Genomic DNA, 16,805 nt, shown 5'->3' with positions numbered 1-16,805 from the left:
TAATAAGCCAAATGAGGCTACACTACCTATGCTGCTTCAGTAGCTGGCCTTAATTTATTGGAAGATGCATCTTCTTAAAGTGTTCTGAAATCACCTAAGAACCTCCCCAAAAGCAAACATTCATTTGGATTTTTTCCACTCGCAGATATTCGTGTAAAGCTTTCTGGGAACATTGCCACAGTGGGAGGGGGTAATTGGAGACACAGTCTGAATATGATGACCATTTGACAGAAAGATTAATAGCCACAAAGTGATTTGGACTGGCTGCAAAATATGTGTTATTTATAGTCACCTCACACTGTTTTTCTCAGCAGTAATCTGGCTCCCTCATGATAAAGCACTTGGTTTTTCAACTTGAAGTCTGTCCCCTTTGGAAAATGGTTATTACTGGAGAAAAAATAAAACGTATGGTGCTACTTACTATCTTAACATTTCTCAAAAAGAGTGGGTTATGGAATTGCTATTGAAAGTAGAGTAGATTTCCTCTGTACCTGTCTCTGGTAGGAGCACACACAGACAAAAAGAAATGTGTTCAATGAACTGAGGAAAATCTGTATTAGTGTTGCCACGTCTTTCACCTAAGAACAGCCAGAAAATATTTGACATTACATGCTTCAAAAAACTGATAAACTACTGAACTGGGGCTATTTTAACTGTCTTGGAAATTTATATTTATTGGTAATGTAAGGTTATTGATTATTATTATTAACAGTATTTATATATCACTTTTCAACAAAAAGTTCACAAAGATTGAGATTCAGACTGCATTTCATTTACAGTATATTTTGCTGCATAACTGATGTCTATCCTAGTGTTTCTGATCATATCCCATAATTTTTTTTCTGAAATACTCTTAATAATTGACTGAAGGAAGAAGGTGAAAGCAGACTGTTCATTAACAACATACTGCATCTGTCTTCTGTGAACTGCACAAGTCACCTGTTTGTTTCCACGTCCAACTCAAGGTGCTCATTCATACCTTGAAAGCCACAAATGGCTCGGTTTCTATGTATTTCAAGGACCATCTTTGTCTGTATGTAGCTTCTTGCACACACCATACATCACCTGAGGCTCTGTTTTGAGTACTTGTTGCCTTTTGAGGTGAACTATCTACTAGGAGCACAATGTTGTGGCCCTAACACTTTACCCTTCTGTTAAAGATTCGTATGGCCCCCTCCCTTTGCCTTACCTCTGCTATCAAGTGATGACTTGGCTGCTTTGCAAGTCATATGACACTGGGTGATTTTCTGCAGTATGAATTTCTTTGGCTTTGTTTTGTGGTGGTTGAACTTGTGAAAGATTTAATACTTGTAACATGTTATCAATTAGTAAAAATTTATATACTTTTTTTTGGGGGGGGGAATGGTTTACGTAACAAAAGGAATAAAAGATGGTTCCCTATTCTATATACAGGTTGAGACTAATTATTCATGTGGGTTCCATTCCAAGCACTCAGGTGGATTAAACAAAAGGCACTATAGCAAATCAATTTAAAAAACAGTTTCTTTGCTCCAGTGATGAAAAACAGCCTTGCTGACCTTGTGACTCTAAGATAAGAGTCATTAAGAAGACAATCCATCAGCACTTCACTCAGCCCCTCCCTTCATCAATGCAAAATGATCCCTTTCTTTCTTTCTTTCTTGCTGGGAGAGGGGAGGGGAAGGAGAGAGAAGGATTGATGGATCATTAGCTGCTGCCCTCTCTCTCTCTCTCTCTCTCTCTCTCTCTCTCTCTCTCATTAAGGAGGCTGTTGTTAAAGGACTGTTCAGTTTTTAAAACTGATTTTAAAGGGATGGATTTTTCCCCTTCTCCAGGGATCAGCACATTCTTTCTCATTTGCAGGGGCCATTCATGTTGAGTCAAATCCGTGTATAAAAAATCAGTGTATAAATAGGCTGGACCTGTAGCTCATAATCTAAAAAGAAACTCAAGACACACACCAAAAGTCACTGAAAAAGATATTGGAATGTAGTGAACAGGAACAGTTACTCTCTCCCTGCTAAATAAGAGACACAACTAGAAGGTGCCTCTGAACTAGTTATTGTTCTTTAGTCATTTGTTTTGTTTTATTGTATTATTGTTTGGCTTTTTATCTGTATGCAGTACTGCAAAAAAAAACAACAACCTAGATATAATATGTTTAATATCAAGTAATGATATTATCTCACAGCAACTTACTCCTAGTCTAAACATGAAGATGTTACAGTGTTTCCTGAATGTATTCCAATTAGTCAAATCTAGTATTCTTTGTTGTGCATTGGACAAGTCACTACAATATAATAATAAAACGAATGTCATCACCATTGCACACATTTCTATTACTTCCATTATTCCTTTCCCTGACCCCTGAACATTTCTGATCTTTACTGCCCAATCTTATCCCCCCAGCCAGCAGCCCTGGAGATCTCCTTTGGGTAAGGGAGCATTTGTTCCCTTGCCTAAGACTAAGCCTCTGATGCTGGATCTACCTGGATCTACACCAGTGACTTAGCTCCTTTGTGGACCCAGGAAGGAGGATAGGATATCAGCAGCACTGCTGTCACCAATATTGCTCCCATTCTGGCCTCTATACCCCCCTCCTCACCCTGGCCTCCACCTTGTTCCTCCAACCCCCATTTCATCCCTTGCCCTTGTGCTGACTTACTGGCACCAGGGGTTCTTCACTAGCCACTGGTGTGCAGCCGCTCACTGCTTGCAGCAGCTGTTCAGCTGCATGGAATGGTGGGTCACCTTTTGTGACTGCCATAAAGCATGCTGTGTCACCTGAACACAAGTTCCAGTGGCACAGAAGGCCCCTGGGATTGGGTCCATAGTCTTCTCAAAGCCTGATTTTTATATTCAGAATTTAACATGCATATGAATAAATCATGTGCAAATATACGTACTGGTTGACCGTTTATAATTAAATGTATGCAGGCTCAGCCATGTGGTAATTTAGGCATTTTTAGATCATGACTGGAGTACTAGAAGTCTATGTTTAGGGATAGAATAGCAATACTGGGGCTGGGGTGTGTGCAGGCGTAGCAGAGAACATACTTAAGAAGCCAAGAATACTTCAAGACAGCAACATGGGACCACCTACAAAGAGCAACTCAGAGAGCAGTGTCAGTGCATCCATACTCACACAGACGTTTGTGTGTGTGTGTGTGTGTGTGTGTGTGTGTGTTTTATATCAGTTATATTTTTGAACCATCAGCCATCCCCTCTGCTCCATAATTTATCGTTTTCATGATAGCACTTTTTTCTTGTCTTCACCTCAGTACTTATCTAAGAACAGGCAGTGATTATCTCAGCGATAGCTTCCTTTTCTTCTGACAGCCTTTAATTAAACTATAACCCTTGCTGAGCAGAGAAGAGAAAAATATTGGAAGAAAAAATATCTCAATGAACTCTCATTCGACCACTATATTTATGAAACTGTGATCCCTATAGAGAAAGAGGAGGTTTAAATGATTTCCTTTTATATTTGCCCTTGAGTTTGCCTTGCTTATTTTTAGTGTGTTTTTTAAAAAAAATACTCTGGTCCTAACAGCCTTGCGTGGCAAATAATTATTTACGATCTCGGTACAAGAACAGTAGCAAGGAAAGCCATCGCTCATGGCAGTATGCTTTACATAGACATTACAAGTTGTTCAAGGATGTTGCACTGACACAAGTGCCTGGATCAACAGTACAGTAAAACTACCATTGCCAGATACAACACAGTAGCATCCTGCGAACCTGCTGCATAGCACACAGATACAGTGAGGGTGGACATTTTTGCACCAGAAGTAAAAAAAATCAGAATTATAGTCCTTATTCTGATTCATAGCCACGGTTTGGTGACATTCAGGACAGAGGGAAAACATGTAGAATGACTTGGCGGTTCTTTTTCAGTAAAAACTTTGAAGAGAAAAATAGAATAACTCCAGAGTTTCTATTCGATCTGGAATTTCTGGCAGGCCTTCCAGATCTGTATAAATGTGTGCGCTCTTGTATGTTGGGCAATGAATGCAGATCCTTTTTTCATTAAGGCAATACAGTACTTTGCCACGCAGATAATGAGCAGCAGGGTTTTTTGCTATTGACTTTTGTAAAGGTCTATATAACATTTAGAAAGTGGTTTGTGTTCTGTTGTCCCAAAGACCTTTATCTACTCCTGTCTCTTGATCTTGTTTCTTCAGCTTGCTTTGCAGCACATAGACTGACCTAGCATCTCCTTATGCAATTGAATTATGCAAAGCATAATCAACGTCCCATGAAATGTACGTAATGAAATGGGTAAGTTCTGCATTTCATCCTCATTTCTCTCACTCCTACGCATGTCTCTGCATGTGAAGCTTTAAGGTCTATGACTTCTTTTTCACTTGAATGCTGCAATTAATCGCATTATATAACCAGCCCACAGCTATTTTTAATTACATTTCTAAAAGGCATATGAATGGTATGGGGGGGGGTCTCTCTTAAAATGAAAGCGTCAGCATATTAATAAGGGAAGGGGAATGATGCAAAAGTACTATCTTTTCTTCTTGCATTGTATGCTTAAGAAATGCGGCACATATAGTGGGTTATGTAACATCACACCATCTTATCTGACTCATATACACACTTACCTCACAATGGACCTGACTAAAATTAGAGTCCCATTCTTAAGAATCAGAACTTCTTTCCTTCTGCTCAATGGGATTTAAATAGTGTATAGCAGATTTGATCCTTTGTTCCTTTAGCACTTTACTCTGGCTTGATCTGCTGTACTTTCATTTGTGCGTTATTATTTTTCTTACTGCCAAAAGCACACTTTTTTGTTTCTAAATGCAGGCTGGAAAAATAGGTTAGTCATGGCTCTCTAAGGTATCAGTGGCCTAAAGCAGTGAGATGATATGTCATTTTACAATGCAGTATTCAGATTAGTTCAATTAGATTGAAAGATATATAATATATTCCCCCGAACATATATTTATGGTTTGTTATATTTCTGTGCCCCCACTTCCTTCTATAGCAGAGAAATTTATTGTAAACTTTTCATGATTCAACAACAGACGTCTTGTCTACCAAGACAGAAATCAATATTTTTTTTTACATACATCACACCCACCCTCCAAGGAGCTCTGGGCAGTGTACATGACTCTTCTTCTTCCATTTATTCCCACAAAAACTCTGAAGCATGGTAGGCTGAGAGAGAATGACTGACCCAAGATAGCCCAGTCCATTTTGGTGAAGGGGTGGGAGGGCGTGACCAGGTGGGTTTCAGTCCTCCGATCAGATAATTTGATCAAACCACAATTTTATCAAGCCACAGGAAGTTTTGTTATTCTCTGCCAGGTGCCTGAGAAACTTATCTGTTGGGAGCTGAGAGAGGAGGACACATTTGCTCATCTTTAAGTACAAGGACTGGGACTTCCTTAATCAATGTGCCAGGTAAGGCACAAGAGTTTAGCATCTGGGCGAGGAGAAGGCAAGGAGACCTCTGAGTTTTGGAGAAGGAGAGGAGGAGGAGCAGGAGCAGGAGGAGGAGGTAAGTGTACTCATTCTAACGCTTTGTCTTTCTAACTCCCTGTCTTCTAACCTTAACCTTACCTTTAAAGCAACCTTAAATCAAAATTGAAAGTTAGCACCTAAGGGAGGTACATAGGGCTACTCCGAGCAGGAGCAGAGTCCTACACGTGAGTAAGAGCAGCGTCCTACTCGTGAGTAAGTGCCCAAGGGTCAGGCATTTAAATCAAAATTGAAAGTTAGCTGCACCTAAGGTAGCACTTAATCGAAGGAAGGGAGGAGGATAAAGTGAAAAGCAGGTTTTCTACTTGTTTAAATTAAACCTATACTTAACCCAGGTTAAACCTAATCTAAGTTAGAACATAACCTAAACAGGTCAGTAAATTGGGACACAGGATCTAGAGAGCAATAAATAATTAAACAAACCCAAATAAAAACTAGCTTGAGGTTACAAAAACAGTCCAGCCTAAGAGAACAGAACTAGGAGGGAAAGGACCTAGGAAGGGCCAATTCCCAACCCATTAAGAGCCCCATTAGGCTAATCCAAGCAGTCCATTCAGGAGCCTGCAGAGTAGGTCACGCCCATCAGCAGCCATTTGCCTTCCTGAGCTTTTGTAAACTCACCTGGGAAGGCCAGCCCCCTTTCAATCAGGAAGGAAGGAGGGGGGAGGAGCCAGCCAGGAGTATAAAGCTAGGCGGGCCATCGCGTGAGGCTCTCTGCAGACGCGTGTGGCCTCTGGGAACCCAGTGCCTCTGGGAACTAAGTGCCAGGTAAGGCACAAGAGTTTAGCATCTGGGCGAGTTCAGCAGCAGGGCGAGGAGGCCAGGGCCCCATACGCTGCCCTTCCTCTTCCCTTGAGAAGAGGGCTGCTATCCAGTGTACGGTTTTTAAAAGGACCCCTAAATAAAACAACAAAACAATAACAAAAAAGCTATGCAGTCAGACAGCCAGCAGCAGGGTGGGGGCTATCCAGTGTTCTGCATCGAGTGCCACATGTATGATTATATGCCTCTGGGGCATAAGTCATGGGTGTGTCCTCGGTGCAAGGAACTCCAGGCTCTCAGGGAACGCGTCCGCTCCCTTGAAGCCTTGGTGGCCGACCTGGAGAAGCGCAGGCAGCCAGAGGAGGACCGTGGGGAGACTTCCGGGGACGATCAGGCTTCGTCCCAACCTCAGGCGTGCAGCTCCTCGGCTGCCTGGGTGGGAAGTCTCGGGACTGGAGGACGTCATCCTGGAGAGGAGGGAAACAATCCCCTAGGGGGGATCCCTTCTCCAGGGGATGGGCCCGTATCCGAGTGCACTCGGGATACTCCTCGGCGGGAGGGGGGTCGGGGGCTTCTTGTAGTGGGGGATTCGATTATTAGAAACATAGAGAGGGGGGTTTGCGACGGATGTGAGGACCGCATGGTGACTTGCCTGCCTGGTGCGAAGGTTGCGGACATCACTTCTCGTCTAGACAGGCTAGTAGACAGTGCTGGGGGAGAGGTAGCGGCTGTGGTGCATGTCGGCACCAACGACGTGGGCAAGTGTAGCTGGGAGGTCCTGGAGGCCAAATTTAGGCTTTTAGGCAGGAAGCTGAAAGCCAGGACCTCAAAGGTAGCGTTCTCTGAAGTGCTACCTGTTCCACGCGCAGGGCCAGCTAGGCAGGCGGAGATCAGGGGTCTCAATGCGTGGATGAGACGGTGGTGTAGGGAGGAGGGGTTTAGTTTCGTTAGGCACTGGGGAACGTTTTGGGACACGCGGGGCCTGTACAAGAGGGACGGGCTCCATTTGAACCAGAATGGAACCAGACTGCTGGCGCATAACATTAAAAAGGTGGCAGAGCAGCTTTTAAACTGATCCCTGGGGGAAGGCCGACAGGAGCCGAGGGGCATCCGGTTCGGGACTCCTCATCCCTATGGGATGAGGATGGGGAGGTTAGAGAACAACAAGACAAAGGCAGGGTAGGAGAAGAAATTGGGAAAGGTAGGGTGATGGGATGTGATAGACGGTTTGGCACAATGAGAGGATGCGGGGACAAAGGAGCAAATAAGCAGCCCATCCTGGGGCATTCCGTGTATAAATGCTTTTATGCGAATGCCCGAAGTCTACGAGCAAAGGTGGGAGAACTGGAATGTCTGGTGACAAGGGAAAATATTGACATAGTGGGCATAACGGAAACCTGGTGGAATGCGGAGAATCAGTGGGATACCGCAATCCCGGGCTATAAACTCTACAGGAGGGACAGGCAGGGGCGTGTTGGAGGTGGGGTGGCCCTTTATGTTAAGGAAGGGATAGAATCCAGCAAAGTAGAGATTGAAGGTGGGTCCGACTCCACCGTAGAATCTCTGTGGGTTAAATTACCAGGCTTGTGCAGCGATGTAATACTGGGGGCGTGCTATCGTCCTCCAGACCAGAAATCTGATGGGGACCTTGAAATGAGGAAACAGATCAGGGAGGTGACAAGGAAGGACAGGGTTGTAATCATGGAGGACTTCAATTATCCTCATATTGACTGGGTCAATTTGTGTTCTGGTCACGATAAGGAAACCGGATTTCTTGACGTGCTAAATGACTGTGGCTTAGATCAGCTAGTCAAGGAGCCCACCAGAGGACAGGTGACTCTGGATTTAATTTTGTGCGGTACGCAGGACCTGGTTAGAGATGTGAACGTTACTGAGCCATTGGGGAACAGTGATCATGCTGCGATCCGTTTTGACGTGCACGTTGGGGGAAGAATACCAGGCAAATTTCTAACAAAAACCCTTGACTTCCGACGGGCGGACTTCCCTCAAATGAGGAGGCTGGTTAGAAGGAGGTTGAAAGGGAGGGTAAAAAGAGTCCAGTCTCTCCAGAGTGCATGGAGGCTGCTTAAAACAACAGTAATAGAGGCCCAGCAGAGGTGTATACCGCAAAGAAAGAAGGGTTCCACTAAATCCAGGAGAGTGCCCGCATGGCTAACCAGCCAAGTTAGAGAGGCTGTGAAGGGCAAGGAAGCTTCCTTCCGTAAATGGAAGTCTTGCCCTAATGAAGAGAATAAAAAGGAACATAAACTGTGGCAAAAGAAATGTAAGAAGGTGATAGGGGAGGCCAAGCGAGACTATGAGGAACGCATGGCCAGCAACATTAAGGGGAATAATAAAAGCTTCTTCAAATATGTTAGAAGCAGGAAACCCGCCAGAGAAGCGGTTGGCCCTCTGGATGGTGAGGGAGGGAAAGGGGAGATAAAAGGAGACTTAGAGATGGCAGAGAAATTAAATGAGTTCTTTGCATCTGTCTTCACGGCAGAAGACCTCGGGCAGATACCGCTGCCCGAACGGCCCCTCCTGACCGAGGAGTTAAGTCAGATAGAGGTTAAAAGAGAAGATGTTTTAGACCTCATTGATAAATTAAAGATCAATAAGTCACCGGGCCCTGATGGCATACACCCGAGGGTTATTAAGGAATTGAAGAATGAAGTTGCAGATCTCTTGACTAAGGTATGCAACTTGTCCCTCAAAACGGCCACGGTACCAGAAGATTGGAGGATAGCAAATGTCACGCCTATTTTTAAAAAGGGAAAGAGGGGGGACCCGGGAAACTATAGGCCGGTCAGCCTAACATCCATACCGGGTAAGATGGTGGAATGCCTCATCAAAGATAGGATCTCAAAACACATAGACGAACAGGCCTTGCTGAGGGAGAGTCAGCATGGCTTCTGTAAGGGTAAGTCTTGCCTCACAAACCTTATAGAATTCTTTGAAAAGGTCAACAGGCATGTGGATGCGGGAGAACCCGTGGACATTATATATCTGGACTTTCAGAAGGCGTTTGACACGGTCCCTCACCAAAGGCTACTGAAAAAACTCCACAGTCAGGGAATTAGAGGACAGGTCCTCTCGTGGATTGAGAACTGGTTGGAGGCCAGGAAGCAGAGAGTGGGTGTCAATGGGCAATTTTCACAATGGAGAGAGGTGAAAAGCGGTGTGCCCCAAGGATCTGTCCTGGGACCGGTGCTTTTCAACCTCTTCATAAATGACCTGGAGACAGGGTTGAGCAGTGAAGTGGCTAAGTTTGCAGACGACACCAAACCTTTCCGAGTGGTAAAGACCAGAAGTGATTGTGAGGAGCTCCAGAAGGATCTCTCCAGACTGGCAGAATGGGCAGCAAAATGGCAGATGCGCTTCAATGTCAGTAAGTGTAAAGTCATGCACATTGGGGCAAAAAATCAAAACTTTAGATATAGGCTGATGGGTTCTGAGCTGTCTGTGACAGATCAGGAGAGAGATCTTGGGGTGGTGGTGGACAGGTCGATGAAAGTGTCGACCCAATGTGCGGCGGCAGTGAAGAAGGCCAATTCTATGCTTGGGATCATTAGGAAGGGTATTGAGAACAAAATGGCTAATATTATAATGCCGTTGTACAAATCGATGGTAAGGCCACACCTGGAGTATTGTGTCCAGTTCTGGTCGCCGCATCTCAAAAAAGACATAGTGGAAATGGAGAAGGTGCAAAAGAGAGCGACTAAGATGATTACGGGGCTGGGGCACCTTCCTTATGAGGAAAGGCTACGGCGTTTGGGCCTCTTCAGCCTAGAAAAGAGACGCTTGAGGGGGGACATGATTGAGACATACAAAATTATGCAGGGGATGGACAGAGTGGATAGGGAGATGCTCTTTACACTCTCACATAATACCAGAACCAGGGGACATCCACTAAAATTGAGTGTTGGGCGGGTTAGGACAGACAAAAGAAAATATTTCTTTACTCAGTGCGTGGTCGGTCTGTGGAACTCCTTGCCACAGGATGTGGTGCTGGCGTCTAGCCTAGACGCCTTTAAAAGGGGATTGGACGAGTTTCTGGAGGAAAAATCCATTATGGGGTACAAGCCATGATGTGTATGCGCAACCTCCTGATTTTAGGAATGGGTTAAGTCAGAATGCTAGATGTAGGGGAGAGCACCAGGACGAGGTCTCTTGTTATCTGGTGTGCTCCCTGGGGCATTTGGTGGGCCGCTGTGAGATACAGGAAGCTGGTCTAGATGGGCCTATGGCCTGATCCAGTGGGGCTGTTCTTATGTTCTTATGTTCTTAATGTAAGTAACTTGAAGCTAGGGAACATCCAGCTAGACCATTGCCCAGTTTCTATCTAGGGCTTATGGCCAAAAATCCTGGTTGAGCAGTGTGAAAGCCAAACCACTGTTGTATGTTTTGGGATTGCCTTACATACATTCCCATGCTCTCCTACCCCACACTGGAGCAGTTTGGGGAAGGAGGGGGATGATCTCAGTGCCAGTGGTGCTTGCCAAGAGCTTATCCCTCTTTTCCCAGCTCAACGCACCCTTGATCTCTCCTTGGACAGCTGTTTAGCTGGCATAAGTCTGAGGAAACCCATTGGCAGCCAGGCAGCCTACAGGGAGGAAAGTAAAACATGTTTTTACTTAATTCTCTTGCGCTGTTTGGTCACGCCACCATCGCAATAGCATACAACATGTTCCTTGTTGGGGGAGCTGCAGGCTATGGGCTGTCACTGAATAGGATTGGGCTGTGCTAAAGAATTTATTTTTCTAGTTGCTGACTCCAACCAGCACACAAACTTCTCCAATTTACGGTCTAATCTTATTGAAAGGAACCACCAATGGCACATGTCTTCTGCAAATGCTGGCTGCTGCAAAAGCTTGGTGAAGTGCTGAGAAGCTAAATTCACATCTAGCACCTCTGAAGAATAATGGAGTTTATGAACAAAAGACAAAAGCTTGATGCCTCAGCAGTTTTTAGCTACTTGACTTCCAGAAAGTTGAAATTGTCCAAAAATACAGAATAGGCAAAAAAACAGTGGGGGGAACCCGGGGCGTTCATCACAGATATCTTTTTAAATTGTATATTTTTCTGTACTTATTAGGAAAAAAATCTGATTGGCAGAATCAGAATCAATATTTGTTTGTAAAAATGAAAGGCACTGCAGCTCTTACAAAGACCTACATAAGTCTTTGTAGGTTTAATCCTAATCCTAGTTTATTTTAACATTTGTTTTAAAAAGATTTTTGACCATTTGTATGTCTTTCATATAAACTCATAGAGACTGTGTAAGGATTTTTGTAGCCCAATCTAGTGCAGTAGTTCTGGCACAGCTTGCACTGCATCCTGTGGGGGAGTTTAATAGGTGGGAGGTCTCCTTGAGGCAAGAGGACATTTGTCCTCTTGCCCTGGGGCAAGCCCCAGCCACCTCAATGGGTCAAACTTAGACCTGCACAAGCTCAATTGCTGGTGCAAGTCCACATTGTCCCATAATTGAATCGGATAGGGCGGATCAGGCTCAAGCAGAGGAACAGGATGCTGTGTGTGCTGGTGCCACTGATCCTGCCTCTTTGGGGCCTGATCAGCCTCCCCCATCCTCTCCAGCCCCCAGGCTGCTCACTGCAAATCCTATAGTGTCTGGTGCATGCTGCTCCTTCTGCTGGTGTGTGCAGCCCAGCATGGGCCTTCCCACTGGTGCCAGAAACTGCTATGCTGTTGAGGGGGCTTTACAGCACTTTTGCAATGATTAGCATCAGTGTAGCATGTGTCATGCCAGTGTGCATGCTGGCTAGGATTGGGTCCTTAATCTGTTTGAAACTAATAGTTCAATTTCAACCAATACATAAGCTTGACTTTTTGATTTTCTGTTTCATTAATAGGCACACAAATCTAGTAGTATCCACCTGTCCTTAGAGCTAGTTTCATCTAGGCCGGTGGTTCTCACACATTTAGTACCAGGACTGGCTTTTCAGAATGAGAATCTGTCATTACCCTCTGGAAGTGGTGTCATGACCGGAAGTGACATCATCAAGCAGGAACATTTTTAACTATCCTAGGCTGCAATCCTACCCATGCTTAAATGGGACTTACTCCTGGGTAAGCGTGGGTAGGATTGCAGCCTAGGATAGTTGGCTGCAATACTATCATTGTTAAAAGAATATACATTGTAGCTTGTTAAAAGTAGAGGTCTGTAATGTTTCCCCAAATGCAGTCACATACCATGGTAGCATCAAGTCTGATATATTAAAAATAAAATATTGAAATGAATAGGGACCCACCTGAAATTGGCTCGTGACCCACCTAGTGGGTCCTTACCCACAGTTTGAGAAACACTGATCTAGGCAATTGCCTCTTTACCCAGCTATCTATCTGGGGTCCCCCAATATTTTGCTCCCTCAACAGCCAACATTTTATCACTCTTGGAAGCTGTTGAGCATGCTCTAGTCTATCTGCATCAGGTTTTGAGGGTGTTATCAGTAAAAAGGAAGCAACATTTTACGATGTATCGTGCCTGTACAAAAGGAATGGTTTCCACTTGAACTGAAACTGGACTGTTGGCACTTAACATCAAAAAGGTTGCGAAGCAACTTTTAAATTGATTCCAGCCAACAAGAGCTGGGCAGCAGCCATCTCAGGATGAATCATCCCTAAGGATGAGGGTGTAAATGCAAGATATTCTGACCCACGTTTATCTCTCAGATAAAGCAGTGCAATTATTTGAGGTAGCAAAACATTTTGGTCCAGTCCTGGTCGTGGGTAATGCCAACTCTTCCAGCAAATGCACAGTATTCCAGTCTTGGAATTTCTGAGAATATACAACAGCACAGAGCAATTATGGAATACGGTATAATTTTTATTCCCTGAACACTGGTTATTTTGCTCTGCTGGTTTCCAAATGCCCATTCAGATAATAATGAGCAGTGAGGGAGGAAGGGGACAGCCACCTAGCCAGCCAGATCAGCCGAATCAACCCTGGCCATCAACGGGGTGACAGATGTCGCATCCAGGTCACCCTCATGTCCAGATAATAATGAATAATAGAGTTATCTGAATTCTGTTAATTTCTTGTTTATCCAGACTTTTAAAGATGTTTTTGATGTATCCACAGATCATTCAAAAGAATGTACCCTTCATTTTTCTTCCTAATCTCTAATCTAGAGCCTGTCATCCTGCAGACAAATGATCCATGCAGTAAGTCCACACACCTTTGTGCTCTTGTGTGAATGCAGTGAACTATTACAATTACAGAGCTGCAAGACTGCTTGTACAGTTTCTGTAATCTAGGATAAGAAAACAATAGCTACTGAGCAACTATACAAGTTGCTAATTGTATATTACTGTAAAAGATTGGAAGGAAGCAAGGCTCTGTTCTACACCATTTGAGCTTTATGTATTGGAAGGTTCTGGGGATTATCAGCTGATGTTTTTGTTGTGTGCAGTTGAGTTGAAAAAGCATGATCAGAGGTCAGGTCCTGGTTGGATAAATGGATTTGCTGATCTTAACTGTGAATAGATATCTTATTACTTCGTGAGAGAGGCTGAACTAGAAAGAAAAACACTTTAAATGGTTACAACTTACTGGCAACAAGCCCATCAGGATCTATTGGACATATGTTCCTTAGAGAAAATATTTTTCTTTAATCCATGCTGGAGCAATTCTTCAAAATATCAGTGACAGACACACATGTCTCTTGATGCCATTGACACAGGATGAATGACAGTAAACACTGCTGTGGAGAAGAGTGAAGTATTTGAGTAACAATAACTTCAGGGGTTGACTGCAGGCATAACTGCAATGCATCAACCACCAGTGATCAGTGGGTTCATGGAAAGTCCCAGAGCAAAGTCTGAGGGACTTTTTTTAATGAGGTTCCAAGTCAAACCATCATGGGACAAAAAGCAACCAAGAAAGTTTCATCATTTTACCACCCACAAAAATAATACAAGTAAATAAATGATGCCTGTGCTCTTATGCAAGCTTGAAGTTCACTAAATGCTGGGGCTATTCCATTGCAATCACTTTTCCCACGATGTAGCAGTCTCATCACAATTAAAAATCAATCAATCAATCTATATTACAAAGTTTATGGCTATGATTCTATAGCCAGTTTTTGATAAGTAGGCAGTATATTGATGAATGATAAAAGACATCTTTTAGAAACTTCAAAAGAGCAGCATAATTTTTCCTGCGTTTTACTCTTTATCCTGCAGTATTTTTTATTAAACAATAAAGATTTACACAGTAGGAAAGCAATACTGGTTGTAGAACTATCTCTTCCAAGAGATAAACTGCAGCTATATTTTTCTTCTTCTTCTTTAGCGTTTGTCCTGTGTGGTGGTGGGGTCCGCTATTTTAGATTGGAGTCGCCATTTCTCTTGATTGTAGGCTTGGTCTGGGCGTAGGTGGGTGATTTTCATGTCGCCGTGCAGCGTGTCAAGCCAGCACTGCTTTGGCTGACCCTTCGGTTGTTTGCCATTGACCACTAACTACAGGCCCTTCTGCGCCAGTGTATCGCTGCTATATTTTTATTGCAACAAAGGTATACACATACATTACTTACAATAAGTGTCCATTTTTTTAAAATGTGGACCACCAAACCCCCCCCCCCTCCCATGGCAGAGAAGAATTAGAATGCTCTATGATTCCCAGACTTGTTTGGGAAATGAGATGGTGCACTGTTGTCCTTACCACAGATTAAGAATATATGGATCAGACTTTAAATTTCTCTAATGTGTAACCAGCCAGTGCCTTCTAAAGAAATACTTTTGAATTATTGCAGCTACTGCTCTTTTTGTCAGCTTCCATCACTTGCTAACACAAAATTGGCTTGCATCCATACTGCCACAATTCTAAACAAATCCCACCCATGTGTTATGCTGCTTTGATTAAAGTGAAGTCCACGCACAAAGTATCAAACAGGAACTGGCAGAAGTGGGATGATGTGTGTTAGCTGTGTTACTTAATTACATGTTTAGGGCATACCTATCATATACATACAAAATAAGATTCACACCCAATTAATGTTAGCACTATTCTAAACCATGACTCAGAAGGCACAGTTACATTAGCACCTGAAAACAAAATAAACCTGATGTTTGCGTTCAAGATGCAAAATAGTACCACAACTCATTGAAGCTCCCGAAAATTATTTTGCTGTCCTTTTTGGGAGTAATAGATAGTGAGTTTGCTTCACCATATTTATGGTATCATTGTACAATCTGTTTACTTAGGTATTTGCAATTTGGATTAGAAACAGTGGTAGGGAAGCAGTTACCTACTAGTAGTAGACCCAAGAAACTAATGATGCAGATCTTTATCCAGCTAGCTGAGATTATTCTCACTAAGGGCTCAATCCCTTCCAATCCTTTCCAGCGCTGATGTAGCCATGCCAATGGATCATGTGCTGCATCAAGTGGTAGTGGTAGGGAGGCACACTTTTATGGAGCACACTTGTTCCCTTACCTTAGCTGTGTTTTGGCTGCATCAGTGCTAGAAAGGGCAGCTAAAGAGCTGGCACAGGTCCAAGGATACTCTTTGGCAGTCTAAGGGTGCAGCCTGTTTTGGCATGGCTGCATGCTTTGGCAAGGAAAATTATAAGATGAGGCTGTTCAGCTCTCCTTATATGTTTTTGAGATGGAACAACATTTTTGCCTCCTAAGAGGAAAATAAAACTAGGTATCACCTTGTTCAAACACTAAACATCTATTTCTTTTCCTAGATAAAGACTAGGCTTTGAAGAGGACTATAATATCCTTCATGTCCATGTAAATGACAGAAGGGCTTTGAGTTCATGACCTGAAATATGCATCCGTTGTTGACAATGGTCATAAGTATTGAATGCCCTTGCTAGTAATACTACCAGGTGAGTGACTATAGTGAAAAGTATGTGGAAATCAGGAGAGTGCACTGTGATGACTCAGAAAGCGTCACAGTGGTTGTGGAACAGGTGAAAGATGCAATCAAGAAACTGGGTCAAGGAACTGTGAGCAGCAGAAAATGTAAGTGATTACTAACAGGACGGCCTTCCATCTTTTTCTTGGGTCAGCAGTGTTGAAAGAGCTCACTCTTCTAGATTCTAGGATAGGAAGTCATGTACATATTCGTTTCCTGAAAAATTGCTCATATTTAATTTCACTCAATGATATTTGCCTCTTCCTTCCTCTCCTACTTTTTAATATGTGTTTCAGTACACCAGTCTTACAGCCTGACCAACAAAGTAGTAAACTTTGGTCAGTAACAGTCTGACCAACAAAATTGAACCAAGAGGGCAGCAATTTGTGTAAATCTAAATTTTCTTATTTGAAATCAAAGGGACTAACAGCCCAATCCTATACTTGGTGCAGTGCCAGGTGCAGCAGCACCAAAATGGCTACTGCCGTATCCAGCAGCACCACTGAGGCCACTGGAGGTCTCCTCAGAGGAAGCTCCAGACTCCGCAATGGGGCTTCTCAAGTCTGTGCTGGCTGTTTTGCTGGCGCAGACATGAGAATCTCTGTGCTGGACTTTGTAGCCCAACATGGAGGATAGGATCCGGTGGAGCTGGTCCCACCTCCCTCCTGCCCTGGTTCCTTTTCCC

This window comes from Tiliqua scincoides, chromosome 2 (genome assembly GCF_035046505.1).
Source record: "Tiliqua scincoides isolate rTilSci1 chromosome 2, rTilSci1.hap2, whole genome shotgun sequence".
Lineage (NCBI taxonomy): Eukaryota > Metazoa > Chordata > Lepidosauria > Squamata > Scincidae > Tiliqua > Tiliqua scincoides.
This window is presented reverse-complemented; position numbering follows the sequence as displayed.